Genomic DNA, 7112 nt, shown 5'->3' on the forward strand with positions numbered 1-7112 from the left:
GAAATTCAGGTCAAAACCACTTTCAGATTCCATTTTACCCCAGTCAGACTGGCTAAGATCAAGAGAACAAAAGACACCAAATGTGGGTGAGAATGTGGAGAAAGGGAAATGCTCATTCACTGCTGGGGAGAATGCAAACTTGTGCAACCACTATGGAAAGCAGTCTGGAGAACTGTTAAACTAAAAACGAAGCTGGGCATGGTGGCACATGCCTTTAATCCCAGCACTTGGGAGGCAGAGGCAGGTGGATCTCTGAGTTCAAGGCCAGACTGGTCTACATAGCAAATTCAGGCCAGCTGGGGCTACAGAGAGGCCCTGCCTCAAAAAAAAAAAAGATCGTGTTATACCACTCCTTGGCATATACCCAAAAGACTCATCCTACTGTAGAGACCTATGCATCCATGTTTGTTGCTGCTCTTTTCACAATAGCTAAGAAATGGAAACAACCTAAATGTCCCTCAGTTGATGAATGGATAATGAAAATGTGGTTCATTTACACAATGGAGCTCTACTCAGTGGTAAGGAAAGATGAAATTATGAAGTTTATAGGTAAATGGATGGAACTAGAAACTGTTATACTAAGTGGGGTAACACAGATTCAGAAAATCAAGTGACATATGTTCTCCCTCATTTGCAGATCTTAGCACCAATCCCTTATATGTGAGTATATATCCTGTTGTAACAGCAGGAGCCAGGAAAATGGAAATGAAGCATGGAAGTAAAGGGAAAGAAAGTCCGAGAGAGGGGGACAGTAGGAAACAGATTTTACCGAAGAAATGGGGAAAATGGGGGCATTCAACTGGGAAGTGGGTGAGGAAAGACATTCAAGGAACCATGGTGGTAAATGGAAAGAAGGAACTCAAGAGAGGGGGGATAATAGGAGACACATATTATCAAGGGGAAAATCAGGGTACTTAAACTGAGGAGAGAGGATGGAGGTTAGACAGGAAGAGAGAGGAGAGATAGTAAAGCTTAGGTGGCATAAAAAGAGCAAAATTAACCACCCCCCTGAAAAATACACATACAATATCTGAATATGAGTGTATGTGTATACCTGAAGGCTACATAACAAGAAAGACAGTGCCAGACAGGAGAAACCACCCTTTGAGTTGTTGGTCGGGGCAGTTGAAGAGACTCCCAAAATAATACAGTCTATTGCTATAGCCCTTGATTACCTCTCAGAACTTGAAGGTTAAGACCCTATTGCTAAAGACAGGACATTACTTTGAACACAGGAATTGGAACAATGGAGCGGGAATTGATCTGGAAGACTTCTCCCTAAAGACTAGCTGTCATAGTTCTAGAGGATACTATGCAAGCTGCTAAGGGAGAAAATCAAGCAGTTGTCCAATCCATCTCTAAAACCCAATAACCACAATGACTGACATAGCAAACTATTTATTGGTGCGGTAGTGGCACTTTTATCTAGGGTTAATCAACAGCTATCTAAATGGACTTAAAGCCCTCTCAATGGGAGGGAACTCATGGGTGGCACTGTAAATATAGCCAAATACACATGGCTGGAGAGGTCATAGATCTGACGCAAAACCCCATCTCTAACATATCTCTAGACAAAATTTCTTACTGTATGCTAAATATGGATCCTTATATTTGCAGACAAGTATACTGTATACCACTTATCAAAGAAGCTTCTTTTTGTAACAGATGTAGGCTATTGCAGAGTTTCACAACTGGTCACACACAGAGAATATATGTCTGAGAGATGCCCAGCCCTAAGTGACACATCTACAGTGGACCTCTATACCTAAGGCTCATGGAACATAGCAGAATAGGGGGTAGAGAGAATAATACATCCCTCAACTTTCACCAGTGAAGTGTCCTCATACATCAAACTGTGATGCACACAGAAGGCCACAACTGACATAGTTTTAGAGAATAAGAGACTGAAGAGTATATGTTCCTGCATAGGAATTCTCTATTAAACCTCACCCACCCATGGTTCAGGGACCATTGCAGAAGTTGGGTGGAAAGATGGTAAGAGCCAGGGTTGGTGCATGAACACAAGGAAACAGAGGCTTTCAGGTCACTGGGAACTTGCTCATATGAACTTGCAGCAAAGGTGACAGCATGTACAAGACCCATGCTGCCTCAATCAGACAAAAACTCAGCATAGAACAGGGAAATGACCAGCAGACCCCAACCCTAACCAAGGAACTATTGACAACTGATTACTTCTGGGTGGGGGAGAGTAGATCTTCTTTAAGGGAGTGACTCTAGGTAGGCTGAGTAGACTCCCATGGATGAACTTGCACTGAGGGACATCTGGGTACAAATGCTTGACCAGATAGGACTTAACATATTTGACAGAGTACATGAAATCTGATTGGACGATATAGGGGTTCAGATGGGGGAGGGGGATCTAATTTGATTAAGATCTATTATATGAATTGCACAAGAATTCAATAAAATATTTTAAAGTAAATAAATTGATTAATAACACCCACAAAAATGTAAATTTTGTTTGTTCAAAATATGTTTCCTTCATCTGCTGCTTCCACTTCATTAGGTCAGTCTGTGTTCTTGATTATTTTTAAGTATGATAATCCTACTGGATATCACATGTACAGAGGAGGAAAGAAAATAAAAGTCAGATCTAGATCGTGACAGCTCATGTTGATGTGATGGGGTGAGGGGAAGGGAACGTTCTTCCTTAATGGCCTTATCAGCTATTTCCTCTTTCCTGAAGACTACTGCATTGCCTACAGATCAGACTCAGGTACGTGAAATCCTGGTAATAGCCTTCCTAGCTGTGAGGGACATTACAGTATTTAATAAATACTATGTGTCCTCCACACGCACAAAATTTGATACTTGACCAGCAGGGGAACTATGAACAAAAGTTCCCAGAAAAAGTTGTGTATCTTCAAACTGCAAGTCTGATCAACTGTTTACAACTTCAGTGATTGTGGAGAGTTTGCCATGTTTTAGGTCCAGAGCCTAATTACAATTTATCTTGGGCTATCTTAAGCCCCCTAAATAGCAATTCCATGCTCAATTTTCTTGTCTGACCTACCTACCATCCTTTGACTAACAGAAATAAAACCTTTTGGAATATATTAACAAAAAATCTTAGTTTTCAATAAGCAAAAGGCTGAATGTCATCAGATAGCATCCGAGACCTGTAGCTGAGTTCTCTGTGACTTTACTGAAGTCATCTACTCAATGTTTCCACCAACGTATGAAAAGTGCCTTGATTTATGACTTCATTGTTGATGAAACTGCTTCCACGTTGGAACATGGAATTTGGGGTGACCTGAATGTGTTCTTGGGCTCTTGTCACTCACATTTGGTTCCAGAATAAACTGTCTCTTATCCCCTTTGAGGTGAAAGTTGTGACTTTGTGTCAACAATTTAGTTTACATTTACTCAACTTTTTCAAAAAGTATTTTGTAGGAGCAGAGAGATGGGGGACAGAAGTGGGGAAAGAGGGCTGCAAAAAGTTATGTATGAAAATCATCATTTATATGCTGGTTAAAAACATATTTTTGCCGGGCGTGGTGGTGCACGCCTTTAATCCCAGCACTCAGGAGGCAGAGGCAGGTGGGTCTCTGTGAGTTTGAGGCCAGCCTGGTCTACAGAGTGAGTTCCAGGTCAGCTGGGGCTACAGGGAGACCCTGTCTCAAAAAGACCAAAAAAAAAAAAAAAAAAAAAAAAAAAAAAAAAAACCCCAAAAAACCCACATTTTTAAAAGACGTTTTGTTCTCTACTCCCTTTGTGAAGATTTCTGTCTGAGAAACTGTTTTTAATTGTGTTCCTCCACAGAGACCTATTCTCCACACAAGCAGCTGCTCAACAAATACCTGTTGCCTGAAGCTCCAGGTGAGCCTGTAAGCAGGTGTCATTGCTGTCTTCATACCGTGCACTCCTGTAGTAAGGGCTTTCTCAGAACAAAGAAAAGGCAATGTGGCCTAATCAGTGTCTTATGTGAGCACGCATATCCCTGGTGCAACCCTGTGTCATAGAACACTCAATCAGAATGTATGTTATCTGGGGCTAGAAAGATGGCTCAGTGGTTAAGAGCACTGACTTCTCTTGCAGAGGGCCTCAGTTCGATCCCCAGCACCCACATGGCGGCTAATAACCATTCTAACTCCAGTTCCAGGGGATCTGATGCCCTCTTCTGACCTCTGAGGGCATTGTACAACCTGGCTGCACTTAACACACATGCAGGGAATACACTCATATGCATAAAATAAAAATAATAAAGTATTAAAAAAAAAGAATCACCAATATTCTGAGATTGCAGGAAAGTGGAATGGATGAAGTTTCACCAACAGACCAAGAAACTTTTCTTTCTTTTTCACTGTGGCAGGAGAGTAAGGCCTTGGGGAGAGAGGGTGTGAAGATTAAGAAGAAGCAAGGTGTCAGAGAAAGACGCATCCCTTCCCTACCTCCCGGGCTACACGAAATGAACAGAACATTATCAAAAGAATAAAAAGTCAGTAATATACAAACACAGTGAAAGAGGTGCTATGTGCATGGCTTATAAAGGTTCATGATCCTTATGGTCCAGAGCTTTTGAGCGTCTGCCTTTTACCAGCTTACTAGCCCACTCCCGCTTCAGCAGTGCCTTTCTCTTTCTTAATAAACTGTCTCTATTTCTACGACTAACAATGTGTCCCTGGTACAGTTCTTTGTCCTGAGACACAGAACCTGTAAATCCCAGAAGGTTACACCTGAGACACAGGCACAGACACAGACACACACACACACACACACCACACACACTCATCTGCACCTATAGCATTGTGACTTTGCCTTTCAAGAAGGTGATTCATTTCCTCATTCACTTCTGTGGTTGCTGGCCATTTGCACATCGCCTTTGAGGCTATTTCTACTCACACTTTTTGCTCACTTTAAAATCAGGTCTATTGGATTATTGAATTGTAAAAGTTCTTTTTATATCTTAGATGAAAAGTCTCTCACAAGGCATATGACTTATAAAGGCAGCCACCCCTCAGAATTTGTGGGGGATTTGTTCCAGGGTCCCTCAAGAATAGCAAAATCTGCATCTGTGTCAGGTTAGCTCATACCTGTAGGCTATTGCTCCCTATTCTATGCAGATTTTCACACTGAAGTTCTCCTGGCAGGTGCTCCCTTCGGTAGAAGGATGTCGTGATGCATCTCCATTCCTTGGTGATGGATACATACCCCCTGAGTCCAGGAGAACTACTTCTGTGCCTCTGTTCTTCTCCCTGAAGGCCACTACCTCCCTCTTGCAGGTACATTGCCTGCTTGCAACCAGCTCCAGACTAGACCTCAGTCTCAGGTTAATTATAATGAAAATGAGAACAAAAAGATGCTTCCTGTTTACAGTGGGTAGGGCACATGCCAGGAAACTTAGTCATTCTCACAAAACTTGGGCAGTATAGTTTTACCTACACAGGTGGGAAAAGAGGCATAAAGAAATTAACGAAGAATTGGACATGGTGACACACACCTGCAACCCCAGCTCTTGGGAGATGGAGTCTGGAAGATCAGGAGTCCAAGGCTATCCTTGGCTATTTAGTGAGTTCAAGGCCAGCATAGGCCTTGAACCTGTCTCAAAAAATTGAGGGGGTGGGTAATTAGCAAGCTTAGTCAAGGTCACACAAAGCAAATACAGAGCTGGATTAGGGCAGACCATCTCTCCAGTTAGAGAACAAAGAATTTGTCTCAGGGCAGATAAGGTAGACAATTAAAAAGGAACTACAGAGGGGGCCTAGTTAAGGAATGTCTTAAAAGTTCCAAGACTTAGGTTTGCAGGAATCCAGAACCAAAGTCTGGTCTGCTTTGGAAGATAGCTGGGGTGTGTGTGTGTGTGTGTGTGTGTGTGTGTGTTTCTGTTAAACTGTACAACCAGCAGACCTTGACTCTAGTCTGGCATCAGCCACATGTCCCTCTTCAGACCATTTCTGCATCCCATTCTGGTCTCCCCTCCAACCTCATTTAATACCTAAGTAGTTATTCAATTGTCTTCTACCTAGGAAAGTCATCTCAAGCTCACCAAGATGAAGCCCTTGCAAATACATGTTGAGTGCATAATTAATAAATTGACGAGTCCAGCTGGAGATATGGCTCAGCGGTTAAGAGCACTGGCTGCTCTTGCAGAGGACCTGGGTTTGATTCCCAGTACCCACATGGTGGCTAACAACCATCTGTAACTCCAGTTCCAGGGAATCTGATGCCCTCTTCTGAATTCCGTGGGCACTGTATGACAGGGGTGCACTTACATACAAGCAGGCAGGACACTATAAAAAAAATAATAAAATGTTTTTAAAAATTAACAAGTCAAAAAACGTCTACTCATCTGTCTCCTGCACAGGGGCCATAGGCTGGTTAATTAGTTCACTGGAAACTTTACATAGGTGTTAGGTGACCGCTGCCTTCCATCATCTGCACTCTTCTCATTCCTTTGCTAGACTGGTGATCTGCTAATGACAACTTCCCTGTCTGTTCCTGAGTTTAATGGTTTGGAATACAGAGAACTGTTAGAAGCAAGTGCAAGACTACAAATGGGCATTTCTAGCTCATTCTGGATAAACCCAGTTCAGACACATTGAATAAGAAGGTTGATACATCCTATTACATACCTTTGGTTCATTTACTTGAAGTTAACAATGAGCTTGGGCACATTCAGGATGGTATGGCTATAGATACCTAATGCTAAAGAAACTTGCCGAAGGTGCCCACCACGTGAAGCCCTCAAGTCTTTCTGTGGAGTCGAAGAGGCAGAGTTTCAGCAGAGTCTCAGCCTTTGTGAGGAGTAGTGCATGTGTGCTCTTTCAGATGTGCTGTGTGATCACAGTGCTCAGAGCGAGCACCCTAAAAGCTCTCTAAATTTATCTCCTACTCGGTCAGAATCAGATTGGACCATTACAGACCAGACATAACGTGTACAAATTTCCTCCCAATTCCACAGTGTTCACTGTCCTCTAGACACCATCCATTAGAGGAAAGGGAGGGCCAAGACCCTGGTTGACTTATATGGGCTCTTATATGTTGAAACACTAAGAAAATACTTCCTGTAAGCAAAGTTTTCCACTCCTCAAGGTAAATTTTTTTTCACTTGCTGGCCTCTAAGCTCAAACCAATGTACAACCACATACCTC

This window comes from Nannospalax galili, unplaced genomic scaffold, assembly GCF_000622305.1.
Source record: "Nannospalax galili isolate Female #2095 unplaced genomic scaffold, S.galili_v1.0 scaffold1490, whole genome shotgun sequence".
Classification (NCBI taxonomy): Eukaryota; Metazoa; Chordata; class Mammalia; order Rodentia; family Spalacidae; genus Nannospalax; species Nannospalax galili.